This window comes from Columba livia, chromosome 2 (genome assembly GCF_036013475.1).
Source record: "Columba livia isolate bColLiv1 breed racing homer chromosome 2, bColLiv1.pat.W.v2, whole genome shotgun sequence".
Taxonomy (NCBI): Eukaryota; Metazoa; Chordata; class Aves; order Columbiformes; family Columbidae; genus Columba; species Columba livia.
This window is the reverse complement of record NC_088603.1, coordinates 156,626,154-156,644,430: the sequence shown is the minus strand read 5'-3', so window position 1 is coordinate 156,644,430 and position 18,277 is coordinate 156,626,154. Positions and strand designations below refer to the sequence as shown.

At 40.9% G+C, this 18,277-nt stretch overlaps 1 protein-coding gene across 10 annotated transcripts in view; it reads left to right on the top strand.

The window, feature by feature from the left end:
• FAM135B (family with sequence similarity 135 member B) overlaps positions 1–18,277 on the top strand; it is a 274,657-nt gene that overhangs the window by 13,187 nt on the left and 243,193 nt on the right. For 3 of the 10 annotated variants that reach the window (XM_065054472.1, XM_065054474.1, XM_065054467.1), the window contains exons 2-3: positions 6,088–6,140; positions 6,710–6,852. The exons of 6 other annotated variants lie outside the window; for them this stretch is intronic. The gene's annotated coding sequence lies outside the window, so the exon portion shown is untranslated. The remainder of the gene's footprint in view (positions 1–6,087; positions 6,141–6,709; positions 6,853–18,277) is intronic. One more of the 10 variants, XM_065054469.1, reaches the window with a different exon arrangement.

Here is an 18,277-nt window from a genome sequence, read left to right as displayed (position 1 = left end):
GAGGAAGGGTGTGGTTCATAGTTCAGTTCCAGAAAGTATCAGAAAAGCCCTCAAAATTTCATCCTCTTGTTTTTCTGAATAGTTTTTTGAAAGTTACTGTTTCAGTCACAACAATATTATCATGCAAAGCTCAAAGGCTAAGGAAAACGCTGACTAAATGGCTTTTTAAGAGCTTATCTGTCTTAGGAAGTTGCCTGAAATGGCTTTTCCTTGTGTAGCTTCTTCAGAACAGTGTTTTTGTATTAGTTAACATATGTCTGTTTGGGACCGAACTTGGAGGAGCCTCAAAATGTCACCCGTAGCAGGATGAGCATCACAAGAGGGGTCTGGAAGTGATGCAGTGGCTGTCCATACGGGGGTTCAACTTGCAACAGCTTTCCTGTACAGCCCAGGAGCTGCTCAGGATGAAAGTAGTTTGTCTGGGAGAAATTTGCTTTTGCTATAGCAACCACAGGCAGGACACAGTTTTCCATGGCTATTTATTCCACTGCATCTGAAAGCAGGAAGAACCTTATTTGTTTCTTATTTGGTTTTTCTTCATTTGTGTGTGTGTGTGTGTGTGTGTGTGTGTGTGTGTGTGTGGTTATTTGATATCATTCAGCTGTAGAATGTATCTGTAGTGAAATAACTGGGTTCTTACCCTCATCCTCAGACTAACAGCTTGCATGTGATAGACCCTGTCACCCTAAAGAAGTACCTTTGCAGAGGAAAAAACTTGTAAAAGGATTCATATCTCAAATTTGTGCTTGCACAATTCTTCTGTTGTGTTGTTCTGGCAGGAATTCCATTTCATCTGTATCTCGACGATCTTGAGAAAGTTAGTTCTGGCTGCACCAGGTTCAGTGCTTTGCCACAGGCAATAATCCTGTTATAGCCTGAAATTCAGAATTGTGTCACACACCAGTCAAACATATTCCAAGATCATGGGAGGTCCCGGTCTGTGTGTGGGATAAAAAAAATCTCCAGCGTGAGATTGTATCATCACATGTATGTGTTGCAAGAATTTATGCTAGTAATCTTCATGTGCCTTGGCACAAGGCTATATGCAAAGCCAAACCAGTTCTTGACAACTTTAATTTAAAAAAAAATAAGAATTAAAAAAGAAAAACAAACCTGGTCTTCACAAACTTACAGGACTAATTAGTAACCTTGATGTAGAACCTCTTCATCTTTTCCATTCTAACTGTAAAATTAGTTTCCTCCTTGAATCAAAGCAAAAATCCTTCTTGTGGGTGAAAAAGCATGAGCTTTGACAGTATGAGAAAATTCATTTCTTATTGCCATCTGCCTCTGAGTTGTTAAAAGGAAAGGGGTTGATGCTGTATGGACTCTGCCTTTGTGATTTAGTTAATCCTGCTGTGATAAAGTCCCACATCTGAAGTAGCGACTGTCAGCAGTTCCTCTGCAATAATGCACATAAAAAGAGAGTGAACAAAAGAAATACAAAGCTAGAAAGAAAAAGAAAATGTAGGGATTTCAGTTGTAATACTGCTTGCCAGCTTCACAATCAAATTAAATTCTGTTTGTTCTCATGTCCACTGCTGATTTTTATACCTTCTATAGAGTTTCAGAGGAAGTGCTGTGTGGAAAATCTTATGCACTCAGAAAACAGGTATTGGACTCCCTTCTGTGTTAGGAGCTTCCTTTATGACCTCTGGCTTGTCACCTGGGGCCTCTCTCTGGGCTTCCTGACTTAGTTACCATTAACCACAGAATAGATTTCAGCAGCAGATTTGTAACACAGGTTTGGTTATTCAGTCAATAGCAAGCCTGGGTATCCACGGTTAACTGAGACACTGTGAGATATAACTTCCCAGAAGCTGCCAGAGGAGTGATATAGTGCAGGTTCCTGTCATGTGCATTTGAAAACGTCCCTGTACATTATATTATGTATTTTCTGATTGGTTGCTTTTGTTCGCTACACATTTATTTGAACTATTTAATCTGTCTGCTAAATATTTATTTAAATTCCATATATCAATTATGCTATGGGTTCGATTTATATTTCATTCTATGCAAGTGTCTTGGGGTAGATCTGGTGTGAGATGTGGTAGATGGCACCATGCTGTCATGTTGCTCAACCTAGTACCTCTGCTATATCCTCCATTCTGTGGCCCAGTTGTGTTGGCTGAGCCCCTTGTTCTTCAGGGTTTTTTGCCTGTGTGCATCACTTCATTCAAGCATTCGAAAGCAGATACTGAATACTCAGTGACATGTTGTATAAACCTACTTTGGTAGGTTAACTTTGGCTGGCCACAGGATAACTAGTGAGCCTCCCCTCAGCAGGACAGGGGGAGAAAATAAAATGAACTCATGGGTTAGGATAAGGACAGTGAGATCACTCAACAATTACCACCACAGGCAAAATCAGGAAGCTTCTATTTAGTTATTGCCAATTAATAATAGGGGGGATAGTGAAAAAATCAAAACAAAACTCTAAGCACCTTTCTCTTCCCCTCCCTTCTTCTGAGGCTCAACTTCAACTCTTTTACCTCTTCCTCACAACACAGTGCAAGGGGATGGGGAATGGGGTTCTGATCAGTTCGTTACACTTTGTCTCTATCGCTCCTTCCTCCTCACACTCTTCCCCTGCTCCTGCATATGGTCCCTCCCACAGGAGACAGTCCTCTGCAAATTTCTTCAACACAAGTACTTTCCATGGCGTGTAGTTCTTCAAGAACTGCTCCAGTAGGGGTCCTTCAAGAATGACTGCTTCAGTGTTGGCTTCTCTCCATGCGTCACAGGCCTTGCCAAGAAAACCTGTTCCAGTGTGGGCACTTTTCCATGAGGTTGCAGGTCTTTCAGGAGCCTGCTTCAGCCTGGGCTTTTCACAGGCTGCAGCTTCTTTCAGGACATGTCCATCTGCTCTGCCATGGACGTCCATGGGTGCAGGGGTCATTCGGCTTCACCATGGTCTGCAGGGGAATCTCTGCTTCAGCACCTGGAGCACCTCCTCCTGTCACCTTTAATTGACCTTGGTGTCCATAGGGCTGTATCCTCACTCTTCCTTCCCAGCTTCTGCACAACAGTTTTTACCCTTTCTTACATAGGTTATCACAGGGGTGTCACCAGTGTCACTGATGGGCTCAGCTTTGGCCAGCACCGGCTTCGTCCTGGAGCCAGCTGGAACTGGCTCTGACTGACACAGGGGCAACTTCTTGTGTCTTCTCACAGAAGCCATCCCTGCCCCTTCCTGCCTCACTTCCCCACAACAAATGTGTCTCAGCTGGCTCAAATGCCATCTTAAATAGGGTCAGTGTCATATGTCATAGAAAATATTTGAGCTGCTTTAATCACAGTTTAAAGAACTCAAAGGTAGGAACACACTCAGGAAGAAGGGTTGTCCCTGCTGTACTGACTAAAAAGGTCTAACGTCACAGAGTAGCTCAAAATAGATGATTGCATTGTTCCTCTTGTCTTACCTTGGAAACCACAAATGTCTGCAGTGGGAGGTCTGTGACATTTGCTAAACTTCGTAACTCTCTCTTAGCTTTAGCTTGAGAGCAGCTACTGTGCAATATTTATTAATATTGCAATTAATTGCCCACAAAAACAAAAGAGTCTGTGTCAATAGAAACTACATTTTCAGCAGAACAGATTGCAGGTTTCTTTTATTTACTGATGTAAAGGTTAAAAATGCAGTTAGTGTTTGTCCAAGCACACTAAACTTTAAAAGTATATGTGAGTATTTGGATGACAGTGGACTTTGGACTCTCTACAGAGCTTGTGTGGCAAGCACTAAAAATGCATGTGTGCCGGCAGGTCTGGATTAGGGGATGATACCTGCAGCAGAAGACACTTCTCCCTAAGGTGGAAAATAACTGAGCTTGCTGGGAGTGCAGTGCTTTCTTTGGGGAAGAACAGGAGCTGGGAAGTACCCCAAAATGCTGCTTTGCCCCATCAGAAAAATTTTGGCATATGTGTGGAAATATCACCACTGCCTTTTGCTTTGTAGTGGTCATGGTGACTGTGGAGTCACACCTAAAGTCGCTAAAACTGGAGCCCAGAAAGAGCTGAGCACTCTGTGCCTGAAGAAGGTGGCTTCCAACATGACTGGCCCTTAAAAATGATAGTGGGTTTCCTGAATAAAACACAATATGTAATGAAATAAAAATGAGAGAGCAATATATATTTTTAGATTGACACTAGAATTAGCTGAGGGTAGAATTTGTGACTGAGCACTATGATTTAAGCCCATCATTTTTTGCTCCCTCTGCTCAAGAGACTGTTTCTACTTTAACCAGAAAGTAAATATCCAACGGTAGTATTTATTTCTTTTGCTAGAAGTAATTTTCTTAATTTATTTTTAACCAGTTGGTACCAGATATTGTCCTTCTGTAAAGATTGTGTGAGGCAATAAATATTTGCCATGCAGACAGCCAACTCGGCCAAGGCTGTTGATTTATTTTAAACAACTGCTTTGGTATATTTTTTTTCCTTCAAGATTTACTCTGTAGTAGTAGATGACACTGTTGTCTTGTGCCATTAATTTTCTTCTCTTCCAGTGACACAGCCTGTTAATTACAGAATAGAGATAAATTAGAAGCCCCATGATAATCTATAAATCATGATTTTAAAAGATTTTTATTTGTTTCCAGCTTTAGCACTTTCATTTCAGTACAAAAAATAAAAAGAAATATGGGTGGTATTTTTCATAATTTGTGCTAGCCATGTTTCAATACTATTAATTTTACAGTAGTGTTCAAGCCATTTAACACCTCAGCACCTTTTATTTAGGTATGTGCTTTTTAGATTTTTTCCTCACTTTGGGTTTTCTTGCTGTTACTGTATATTTCTTTCATTCAAACATTTGAAAGCAGATACTGAATACTCAGTGACACATTGTATAAACCTTACCTCAGTTTTCATAATAGCGATTGGTTTTCTGAAACTGCCTGATTTGTGCATTTTTTTTCTTTTTCCTCAGATTTTTGAGACACGCAGCAATGAATTTTGTTAGATTTGACCCCAACAGAAAGAATGAAATTCTCCTGCAAGCTGCTTGAGGGTGTCTAGTTGAGTCACAACCGAGGAATATGATTTACTGCTCAGTGATCTTTTGGACTCAGGGAACATCTGCCCCTTTTAAACCATACCTGAACAGTAGCATGAGAGCTGTGATGGAAGGAAGAAATATAGCAGGAGTGATCATTGCTGCCTTAACCCAATCCTCCTTTTGGTTTGCTTCTGAGCCAGGATTTTGGTCATCCTGTCGCTTGATCAGAGCATAGAAAAGGGTGATTGCAAGTAGGAGAAGAAACAGAAAGGAGAAAGCTTCTTGTCGTGCTACAAAACATAGTTGTGTGGACAGTTTTCTGGGTGAAATGTAACTCTCCTTTCCCAGCACACTTGACTCAGGAAACTTCACTGGCACACAGAGAATCTCCAAGTAGAATGTAGACAACTTGTACACATCAGTTCTTTACTGGCTAGTACACACAGCAGATAGCTAGGTTTAATGAGCTAGCAGATCAAGAATTAATATGCTCACCACAGTGTTTCTATTGGCAAGGCACTCATCAATCAGACGAGGAATGGCTCATCTTTATTGCTCTTTATAAATCTCTGCTCTTACTTTTCTGCCTGTGTTTTCTTGTCTTGCACAGCTTTAACTCCTGGTTGTCCTCACCATGAGGATATACATGTTCAACACCACCTCTCAAAAACAATCTTATTAGAAAAACAGCATCAGGGTTACGCAGCTGTTCTTCACCAAGCTAGGTTTTGGTTCACAAACAGCTGAGTCTTTCAGCCAATGGCAATCAGAGCCATCAGGAAATAACAAAAATACTGGGCACTTACAATACATAATGGATAAGCCTCTGCTGGATCTATCTCCAGGCTGTAGCAGGTTTTACACTGAAGCATTTAAGAATAAGTTATGAACAGATTTATAGGCTGCAGTTCCTGGAGGTGGGGAAGACAATGTCCGATCAGTGAAGTCTAACTGATTTTATCTTTTTGTATATATAGACTGCCTCATGGACCATTCCTACCATGATCAATTTGCCGGTTTGGTAGGAGGCTGATTTAGGGCTGTATCTGTAATACTCTGTGATCCATTTGAGCTTCTTCTGTTCATTTCAGTACTCTTTGGAATCAGACTCGAAGGGGTTCAGAATTAGTTTCCCGCTGAAAAGGTAATGTTCAACTTGCTCCTTTCTCCTATACTGTCCCTCTTCTTGACTGCAAGTTAAAATGCTCTTTGCATCACACTTGGAGTAAACACTATGGCTGATAGCTGTGTACATAAATTGCTACTTTGCTGACTTGGATTTCATAGAATCATTGAATGATTTGCGTTGGAAGACACCTTAAATATCATCTAGTTCCAAACCCTTGCCATGGGCAGGGGCACCTTCCACTAGACCACATTGCTCAAAGCCCCATCCAACATGGCCCTGAACACTTCCAGGGATGAGAAACTCACAGCTTCTCTGGACAGCCTGTTCCAGTGCCTCACCACTCTCATGGTGAAAAATTTATTCCTTATATCTAATCTAGATCTCCTCTCTTTCAGTTTAAAGCCATTACCCCTTGTCCTAACATTAGATGTCCTTGTGAAAACTCTCTCTCTAGCTTTCTTTTAATCCCCTTTAGGTATCACACAGTATCACAGTATGTTTGGGATTGGAAGGGACCTCAAAAGATCATCTGGAAGGTACTGGAAGGCTGCTATAAGGTCTCTCAACAGACTTCTCTTTTCTAGGTTAAACAACCCCAACTCTCTCAGCCTGTCCTCATAGAAGTGGTCTGGTCTCTGAACATCTTTGTGACCATCTTCTGGACTCACTCCAACAGGTCCACATCCCTTTTATGTGGGAGGCCCCAGACCTGAACACAATACTGCAGGTGGGTTTTTGCCAGTGCAGAGTAGTGCAGGAAAATTACCTCCCTTGACCTGCTGGTTACATTTCTTTTGATGCAGCCCAGGGTATCACAGTATCACAGTCACAGTATGTTTGGGACTGGAAGGGACCTCAAAAGATCATCTAGTCCAATCCCCCTGCTGGAGCAGGAACGCCTAGGTGAGGTCGCACAGGAACATGTCCAGGCGGGTTTTGAATGTCTCCAGAGAAGGAGACTCCACAACCTCCCTGGGCAGCCTGTTCCAGTGCTCTGTCACCCTCACTGAGAAGAAGTTTTTTCTCAAATTTAAGTGGAACCTCTTGTGTTCCAGCTTGATCCCGTTACCCCTTGTCCTATAATTGTTTGCCACCGAGAAGAGCCTGGCTCCATCCTCGTGGCACTCACCCTTTATATATTTATAAACATTAATAAGGTCACCCCTCAGTCTCCTCTTCTCCAAACTAAAGAGACACAGCTCCCTCAGCCTTTCCTCACACGGGAGGTGCTCCACTCCCTTAATCATCTTTGTTGCCCTGCGCTGGACCCTCTCCAGCAGTTCTCTGTCCTTCTTGAACTGAGGGTCCCAGAACTGGACACAATATTCCAGATGTGGTCTCACCAGGGCGGTTGGCTTTCTGGGCTGCAAGACCTCATTGCTGGGTCAAGTTGAGCTTCTCATCAACCAACACCCCCAAGTCCTTCTCCTCAGGGCTGTTCTCAATTCATTCTCTGCCCGGGCTATATGGTACTTGGGATTGCTCTGATGCATGTGCAGGACCTTGTACTTGGCCTTGTTGAACTCCATGAGGTTTGCACGGCCCACCTCTCAAGAATGTCAAGGATCCTCTGGATGACATCCCTAACCTATAATGTGTCGACTGCAGCGCTCAGCTTGGTGTTGTCAGCAAACTTGCTGAGGATGCACTCAGTCTCACTGTCCACATAACAAACAAATATGTTAAACAGCACTGGTCCCAATAACGAACCCAGAGGAACACCACTTGTCACTGGTCTCCACTTGCACATCGAGTCAGAGACATTTATGCTTGGAGTTATTGTATTGATTGTTTAAGATGACAGCTGGTTAGTTCTCTGAAATTATACTGTACAAAACACAAACAGAACTTTTACCCATCTGAAGGCTGATCTCTGATTATGTGCTTCCCTCCTCTTCCTCTCAGCGTTTTCAGTTTAATGTGCATTAGGTAGGAAGGGGTTCACACTGCAAGGCATTAAGCAACAATGTAGATACACTGCCTGGTAAAAGAGCAGTCAAATTGCACCCTGTTTTGTTTGTTTTTTTCTTAATTTTGTTTTTTTTTTTTTTTGTTTTTTCTTCATAATCTTATCCTTCTTTTAACTTAATCTTTGGTCCCCAGACCCCAAAGTTAACAGCAAGGTACCTCTTGATTCTTGTCTCTTCCTATGACTATTTCAGTCTAGAAAACTATGCCCAGCATAGTGTGAGATAGAGAGAGAACAGGATTGCTACAGTGCTCTAACAGTGAAATGCTTGGCTTCCACAGAGCAGCTTATATCAGCTCCAAATCAGACAATGATATACCTTTTGCAGAGTAGGAAACAGATGTTTCATTACCTGTAATTCTTTTTCTGCTTGTCCGAGTTGAGCATCAAGTTTTGTGGCTTTGCACCAGCCTGGTTAGTTGACAAGATGCTTAACGCTACCAGACTGGGCTAAAATTCAACTCTTTTTCATCAATGCCCTGGGTCAAAAAGGGTTTAACAGGAGTGGAAGTGGAATGGGAAGTAGAGTTTCTGTATAGCAGAGTAGGGAGTAGATAAATCAATATACACCCAGGTCACGTTATTTTTCCAAGGAGTCAGGAAGAAGTACTTTCTCACTGAAGCTCTTCCTGACTTTCCTGCTTTCTCTCCTTGTTTGACCCCACACACTTCCGAGAACATGTCAGGAGCTCCCTGTAGGCAAGGGGGAGCCTTTCCACAACTAGAAACCTTCTGTGAACCTAATCAAGTAGAGATAATTCACCTTCGGGTAATTCAGGGGCTGCGTCACAGGTTCTGCTAGGATGCACAGTGATGGCTGGATAGATACCTTCAGATGTGTCAAGTTAATTTGACGTTCGATTAGCAAAATCCCTACATATTTCTGAAGGCAGAATGAATGCATGATCCAGCTCCTGATAGTACTGCCTTAAGACTGATGAACAGATGATCTCTGTGTTGCACCTTGGGAAAATGAGAATCTTTGGTTTATATTAACAAAATGCTTATGGACTGGACAAAAGCAGACTAAATGAGACTTTTGTAACATGAAAGATACATTTGGAAAGGGGTGAGGGAGGCTATTACTAATGTTGTGTGCCCTGCAAAACCATCCACAGATGGAATATTTTGATGAAGCAGCTGTCCCATCCAAATGTAGCTGAAGCAGTTGGTTGGTTCCCACTGAGACCACAGAGAGACACTTGGCAGGATTCTAGCAAAATGTTAATGTATTGTGAATGTATCTGCCAGCCAGCCTTTTGAACTGTCACTGTTCTCTAATACACACTGCAGCACAGCAAGGCCAGGGCCACGGGCACTGAATTTAAAGGCATTTTTCAGAGCTGTCCTCTTGGTACTGTCTCAAAACAGATTTCATGCCAGGAGCCAAGTTTTGTTCAAAGGGAATGTCCAACTTCATTAAGGTCAGTCTCTTTGCAGCATTACAGGCTAGATGTGCCTGTCCCTGGGTTATTTCTAAGCTATGTTTGTAGAGCAGGCTTACTTATTGGAGAGCACGGGCATCTGAGGATTTTTATTTACTTATCTATTTATTTATTGTTCAGTTTTAAGCAACCTTTAAATCAGCATGATGTACTTATTGAACAACACTGATTTGGAGGAGAGAAGCATCACAGTGTCAGACAGACCTCACTGGGTTGTGCTGTATATCTATTAAAGGACTTGATTGCAGCAGGAGCTTGGGCATGGAGAATGGATGTGTCTAGGAGGGGTGGAGGGGTCTGTACATCCTTAAAATAGACACAGAATTTGATGCAGCTCTTCATGACACTCAAATTAGAATGGTTGTGGGTGTGTGCCTGACAGGTTGTCCCTGCTGAAGATGTTACTGCACCACTGTCACCCACAAAGATTGAAAATAGGTAGAAAACCTGGAGAATAACTGTGTTTTCAAGAGATGGCTAGAACATCTTAAAGGCTAAGAGAAGACGGCTCTGGTCAGATGGTGTTATGTGCTGCAGGCATGCAGATTTGCAGACACTTTTGAAGGGTGATTCCTTTGGTGCTGTTTTGCAGACGTGCATGTAGATGTGTCTCCAGTTGCAGTCTATTGTGTGCTGTAATCCATGCTGTATCCTCCAGTGTTCTGCAAGGTATTTTAACACTTACTTTGGGTACAAACCCTTCCTACAGATCCCGGAAATGAAAATAACCTTGATGCATTGACCCATCTTCTTTTTAGCTGAGCTCTCTAAAACAGCTTTGCTGCATGAGGCCATAGATTTTTCTTTTTTTCTTTTTTTTAAGTACATATCATGTATAATGATGATGCTGATGCTGACTACTGCTTAAACAGGTAAAGAGGGCATGTATTGTTGCAGATATTGCTTCAAAGGTAGGATGTCTAAGGTAAAGTAAATGCTGGACAGAAGAGCAGAGGCTTTGCAATGGTTTAGCAGTTGATTTTTGATAGAATAATTGCTTACCTTTTCTGATAATCAGACTTATACATACGTATTAGAATTGAAATATCCCATGCATTATTTTATGTCCCTTTTTTATAGGCATTTAAGCTCGGGAAACTGAAATGACATCAATACCAAGACAAACATACCTTCTGTAGTTACCACTGCCAGTATAACTAACATCTTCTTTAATTAATGTTTGAATATAATTAAGCAACAGCAGAACGTAAACTTAATGGTGAATTTATGATAGAAAAACCTTTCACTTCCACGAAGGACAAGAACAGTGCTAGGAAGAATAAAAATTATCTAAGTCTTCTGAGTTGTTGTGAGTGTATTAGTCTGCATATTGCCTACTATACCTCTGTTTCTGAAACAAAACACCAACAGAGGGCTTACCTTTGTTACTTAATACACGAAGCATCATTAAGTACTTTTATGTAGTTAATACAGAAAATAACTTTATCTTAATAACTCTGTGTTTTCAGAAAGAATCCTTGCAGTGTCATGTAAATTACCAGTATGATATGAAATGAAAACAAACAGGCACATAACATGAAAAGTCGGGGTGTTCAGCTTATGAGATATAAGTAGCAATACAGGAAAAATAAAAGTCTGTGTTCTCATTTTAAAAAGAGCTTAGAAAATGTTTAAATGTGAGTTTGTTGCTAATACAGATGAGACACCTCTCTGAAGATCAAAATACTGGGAATTTTAGGGTGTTTACTTAGAAATATAAACACAGTTATTTAAAAATGAAACATAAGCCTCATTTGACACAAAGTCATAAAGTCTGCAGTGTGTCTGGATTTGATTTTCAACTGACTTAGGTTCAGATTATAACATAATAATGTTTATGAAATGTGTGTTTCCATGATTTTTTAAATGTTTTTGATGAAGATAGATAGGTATATGCTGCCAGAAAGTTCCTGTGGGAAAGCAAGGAGTGCGATATGCTGAGAATGATTCAGAAAAGAGCAGAGAAGAAAGGCAGGGTCAGGTCTGTGGAGCAAAAGAGATAAATGTGTGATGCAAGCAAAAGAAAGACAATAAAAGTCACTAAAGATTTTGGGTGACCAATATTAAGCTTTTGGCAAGAGGGATGTTTCTTTCTTAAATTGTTATTCCAAATATAATGAGAAGAGAATGAAGACCTCAGAAAGAAGCAAAGGCTGCAGTGGTTACAATGGTAGAGAAAGTTGGACAAATGCTTGAGATGGGTGGTCCATGTTACTAGATGATGCAAAAGAAGAAATGAAAGACTTTAGGTATGCCTCAGATACTTATAAAGCAATAGAAAGGGTGTTACACTGTGGCTGTGGAAGAAAAAGTATAATAAATTAATAGATATTTTTAAGGGAAGAAAAGTTCATTAAGGTGTCAATGTTAACTTCATGGATAGAGCTGCCCTTGATTCTGATCAACCACTGCTGTCTCCAGTTCCTTTCTGAGCTGCAGTACACATCTTATATGGAGATGTCAACTGATGGTGAAAAAAGGATGGCGAAAACAAGTGAGACCTGATTATTTGTTTTGTTTTGTTAAAATCTTGTTAAAAAATCCTACTGAAAATTGTATTTGAGTTGCCTGACCTTGCCACACAAGGTTGGAAATTAATCTGCCAGACACAAAGGAAAAGTGAACATCTTGTTAGAGTTGGCTGGTGGACAGCCTGCATGGACATGTGAATACAAAATTAGACATAGACAATGAGCTTTTGGGAATTGCCAGGTTTGGAAGACAGAAACAAGTACTGAGTGTGTGTTTATCCTCAAAGTAAAGCCCACACATGTCAAAGGGGTGAACTGGGAATGAGTCCTGGAGAGACATGACCAGTGATGAAGCATTCAAGAAGATCCAAGAGCTACTACGCAAAACAACTGAACGTGGGTTCAATGCAATAGCAGAAAGAAGAGGGGATACTTTGTCACAACAGACGATTAAGACCACATTCTGTAGCAAATGGATCCATGGTAAAGACACCAAGATGGTTTTCAATGGGAATACAAGAAACTAGACTTGCAAGTGTTCTGCCACCTTGCTAAATAAAACAGGCTAGATGTTGGTGTCCAGCCCAGAGGTCAAATGGCGAGGCATTATTTATATCCGCACAAGGGAACTGCCTCTCCTTGCCTTCCCTCAGCCCACGTTGCCTTCAGGGAATGGTCCCTGACAAGTGCTCTTCTTAAACCTGCCTGAAAGGCTGCTAATTGACATTCTAATTACACCAGAGCAAGAGTGTGCTAACAATTAAAAGCCATGAATGACTGCAGTTTGAGTCAGTGCCATGGCCCTGTTTTTATGTTTTAACAAATCTCTCAACCAAGGAAACAAGGTGCCGAGGCCATTAAAAATGAGAAACAGACTTTGCCATCAAAGTTTGATTGAAAGGACAGGGACCCATGAGTTCAAAGTTGGGGGGTGAAAGGTATGTACCTTCTCTACTTGGGAGACAGGCATGAATATGACAGACATTGAATAAGGAGGTGGGAATTAGGCTGAAAATAAGCCAATCAGAAACCCTGGAGTGGGGGGTGGTCAAAAGGGCAAGCCAAAGAGATAGAGATCAAGAGCAAGGGAGACAGCTCTGAGTCAGCAGTCCTGGAAGGAAATAAAATTAATTTCTCTCTAATGGCTTGGGGTCCATTTCTCTGCAGTGCTGGCAGCAGCAATATTTAGTGTTTCAGATGTGGATTTAACTAATGTGCAGCTTATTTCTTTCTCTGGGTCACTCTGAAACATCACATGGAGGATGGGAATATGTATGATGAGTTGCTTGCAAATTCAAGGAGAGTAAGAGGTGACCATAGGGTTACTCCTGGAGGTGTGGTGTGAAGGAAGCGGAGATTGCTGTCTCTCATCCTCATCTTTTAGCTGAAGTTGAGATCAAAGCTATGAGTGAGACACGGTTGTTTTTTTTTTTCTAAAACTGGAACTCTGGACATTGTGTCCAGGGCAGTCTTTAGGGGACTTTTACAGCAGATCATTAAGCTCGAGACTGGTGCATTTGGCATGGCTGTGTAGGTCACTACAAAATGTGTTTTCCGCTCAGATGCACTTTCCCGAACCCATGGAAGTCCACTTTCTCAGGAGGTGTTCCCCTAGAGAGTGGTCTATGACAGCAGCGATCTTACAGGAATGGACTGAAGGGATGTTGGCAGCAAATGTCTCCTTTTTTTCTGCACGTCTCACCCTTCCCTCTTGATAAAGCTGCCACAACTGACTTTCATAAACTTGATTTAAAAAAAAATAAAAAACTGAAAAGACCCTAGGGGAAAATACTGATATTTGGCTTCAGCAATTATTTATTTGTGGGAGAGACAGATTTTTAGAAAGATATGAAGATTCTTATTTTGATTGATAGAATGTATGTCTGTTGAATGGGATTGCAAAGGATTTTAACAGAAAAATTCACTCCTTAGCAAGAGTTGCAGTGTACAGTGAGACTGGAAAAAGCATTTCCATTTGAATGCCATTCACACAGGGTCAAAGTATGACATCCATGACAAGGAAGTTCTGTGGGCAATGCTACATCAGAAAGGCTGAAGCAGAGCTAGCTGGGCTTTCTCAGAAGGGGGTGAACCTTACAAATGTGGTTTTGGCTGATAGAAGATTGGTTGAGGGTGGTTTCAGTTGGCATGTGTCACTGAATAGAATAAGATAGCAGCGCTGCAGAATGGCTAAATAGGTGGCTGAGAGTAAATTGGTTGAGTAATACCGAGAGTTGGTATGGTTGGTAAAGAGTGGACAATTCAGGATGAAGGCTTAAGTAACTCTGTAGACAGTCTTAGCAAATATTCCTCTGATTTTTCTGCCTGTTGCTGTCTGCACTCCTAACATGATTTTGCAGCTTATGTCCACTGTTGAACCTGTTCTTGCTTTCTAACCCTTCCATGAGGACACCAAACTTTATCCAGGTCCTGCCCACTAGCCCAGATCTATAGGTTCATAATCTACCACGGTTGAAAGGAAGCTTTGTCAAGTCCACCTCCAAGCTCCCTTGTGAGGCTCCAAAGAGTGATAGATCTCTTCTATGGCCAGTAATTTCATAAGGCACTCTCTGCTGTAGGTTGTAGGCATAATAATTAGGTGGAATGAATTCAGCTTGTCTGATTTATAGTAAGAGAGAACAAGAAAGTCTTTTGGCTCCAGATACGGGGTCATTAGTTTTTTAATCGCCAAGGCAATGCAGGGCTGTCTCGGATAACAGATTTCTTGTTCCCTCTCTCATTTTATTTAGAAATATCTCATTTGCTAAGTGGCTGCCCCACTCTTCTTGAAGCTCAGCCAGAAGACAACAACAGAAAGAGATTATATTAAAGTGTTCATGTTAAAAGAAAGTACTCAGAGCTAAAACCACTGCCAAGGGATTGTTCAAACACAACTTCAGAGGTTTGATTTCTAATGGCAAATGTGCTTGTTTCCCATCCAGAAACCAAACATTAAGCAACATAAATGAAACACAAAAATTCTAGTGTCACAACAGAGAATGACAGTTCTCCTGTTTCATAGCTAGGAATGAACTATGTTCATTTGTGAAGAGTGATTCTTACATTGAGGTTATTCATTTGTATTATGGCTTCTGCTAAGTAAACTCCTCGCCAGGGTTGAAGAATATTTTATATTAAAAGGGAGAGGTATGAATCAGCATTAGTATTGTATTTTGAGGACCTAAGGTTATATGTAAAGCAAGGTCTGTAAGGAGAGGTGGTGTCTCTTAATAGACTTACTAAGACAGACAACCTTCCAGACACAGAAAACCTTTTAAAAAGTGACTAAACATATACGTTTCCCAAAGAGCTTCCTGCCCAGCTGTGAGAATACGAGTGGGCAGATAGAGGTGAATGAGACAATGAACTCATTTTAACATAAAGTTGAGGCTATTTACAGCTAAGCTAGGACCATTAGGTATGTCTTTAGGTCATCACCCACCCCTTGGAAAAGGGGTTCATGATTTCCTATAAATTGTAATAACATCTACAACACTTGTCTCATTTTGTATTCAACATTCAGCTCCTGGTATGGTGGAGAACTGTGAAGTCCTGTCTTCCTACACTTGCTCTTCCTACTTTCACTGTTCCCACTTTATCTCATGGCTGCCTAGTTTTCAGCCTCTGAATCTGACCATGAAATGTCTACCAGTGAACTGTTTGAGAGGAAAATGAGGGATGCAGGGAGCTGTGCTTCTTATGGAAAACTCAGTTGCCTCTCCCATACAAGTGCTGTGTTAAGGCTTTGCTAGTAACACTGAAGGAGCTCAGTCTATCAATCATGTTTACTGACCTTTAGACTGGACTTGTTTAGGACCAGGCTGTCCAGACAGGAACTTGTAGTATCCTACCCTTCCCATGATCACTAAATATTCCATGAAGAAGAAATCCTCCTTCCCACCATCTTATGTCCCTTCTGTATCAGGGTCTGTCCTGTCTCCTGAAAGTCATTTACCTGTCTGTTTTTATTCACTGTAGCCACTCTTCCCCAAGCCTGTAGCGTTGCATGGGGTTGTTGTGACCCAAGTGCAGCATACAGCACTTGGTCTCGTTGAACCTCCTACAATTAGCCTCAGCACATCATTCCAGCCAGTCCAGATTTCTGAAGGGCCTTCCTGCTCTCAAGTTTCTTACCTTTTCACAGGCCTGTAGTGGAAAACCAAGGGTTACTGCCTATTTTGCGCAAGTTACAAGTCTAAGACTTTCGTGCACTGTTTTTTACAATTAACTCTTCTTGATATGAATCTAATACTGATCCCATGTGTTGCCACAAACCCATTTTGAAAAAAAAAAAAGTTTTATTAGTGAAGAATAAGTAGGATAAGACAGAAAGAAATTGACTAAACAATCTATTCAAAGGTAATTACTCACCACTTTGGGTCAACCAATGCGTATTCACCTCCTAAGCAAAAGATGGCTAACTAACATAAAACCCACTCTTTCCCCCTTTTTTTGCTGCCATGTTTTTTTTATGGTATGGAATATCTCGTTGATTAGTTAAGGTCATATACCTGCTTGTGTCACCTCCTATTGCACACCCTCCAATCTGTTCCTGCAGAGGAGGTGGGCAGAGAGAGAAACAGAGAAAGCCTTAATGCTATGTAAATACTGTTAAGCAATAGCTAAAACATTAATGTGTTACCAGTATTGTTTTGGTTACAAATCTAAAACACAGCACCATACAAGCTGCTAAGAAGAAGGTAAATGCTATGCCAGCCAGGAAAACACATTATTAAAGAATTTATAATCTCTTCATAATAAAGGGACTGATATACAGACAAATAATTTCCCCAGAGACACAGAGTCTGAAAATAAGAAGGAACTGAAATGTTCTTATGAAGTAAACCAAAGGACTTCCAAGCTTGTCCAATTATTTCTGCTATGTTAGGGAAAAGCATCTGATAATTAGTTTAATTTCTGCATTTGATGACAAATATACCCAAGTTAATTGTTTCAATACTTAATTACTTTTTTTTTTTTTTCTAATACATAAAACATAGTGTATATCTAGCCTAACTTTAATTCATAATCGTAACGATCCAGATCTTGGCTTTAATTCTGTGCCTGTAGGAAGCTCATCCTTTAAGAGAGCTTTTCTTGATTGTTTGTGAAATGGAGAGAAATGTTGACAGCAGCTGGTGGAAGATATTAGGTCTTGTGTTTTCCTGAGCACAGGAAATTTTATTTTGGAGCTATTGCAAAGATTGTTTCACAGGGGGCAACTTTGGCTTGCCAGAGTATGTGCTCTGGCGTTGACCCAGCCATGCACTGTACAATCTGCTTACGTTTGTTTAACACCTCATTGAGAAAAGTACTGTAAGCCCTAGAAGATCAGATCAGTGAATACTAACACAGAGCAAAAAGGGAAAACTCCCTTTATTCCAAAAGGTGTCCTTGCACTATCAGTTGGTTCAGGAGAAATTTCAGAGAAGACTTTCCAGTAGGTGTCATATGGCATTTAACAGCCTTGTTTTTTCATTCCATGTGTTGAACTATAGACCATTAACTAGACATTCATAGCCAAAGTGCAAGACCAAAAGTCTTCTTGGCCCTGGGTTTGAAGTGGATATCCAAAGAGGAGTAAAAAGTAGTGACTATCCTCATGATGTTTTTCCCTCAGGTATCACCTTTGGAGAATTCCTGAGCCAAAACTGGTTGCTATGGCTCCCCAGTGGATTTATTTTCACTGAACTTGTCTCATCTCACCTTGATACCATGTAGAGTTGTGTGCTCGAAATTACTCATCATGTCTCTGCAGTGGCTGATGGCCCTGTTTAGACCTGATTCAACACCCTCTCACCAAAAAAAACCCACCACAAGCCAAAACCCCAAACCAATTCCCCCAAAAAACAACAGACCAAAAACATGAACCCCAAACCCACAGTTCTTTACACATGTAAAACAAAACAACATCTCCTAACTCAAGTCTAGAAAACCCTAGATTGTTGCAACCCAGGAAGGTTATTTCATGGAAAGAGAAATATTTAGAGCTGTAGGTGTTTAAAATCAACACCTTGACACCTTTCAGGAGCTGTATATTTAAGGGGTAGGAAGTAATATATTACAAAATATAAAATGTCTATTGATGCTGTATGCCTTTTTTTTTTTTTTTTTTTGTTTTATTTTTTCTCACACTTGCCCCTTGGAAACAAAGGCCAGATGATGGCCAGGCTGATGGGGTCAAAAAAGAGAGTAGTTAATTTACCTCTCCCCATTGGGTTGCTTTTGAAAATAGCAAGGAGTACAAAGAAAAAAATCCCCTACTTT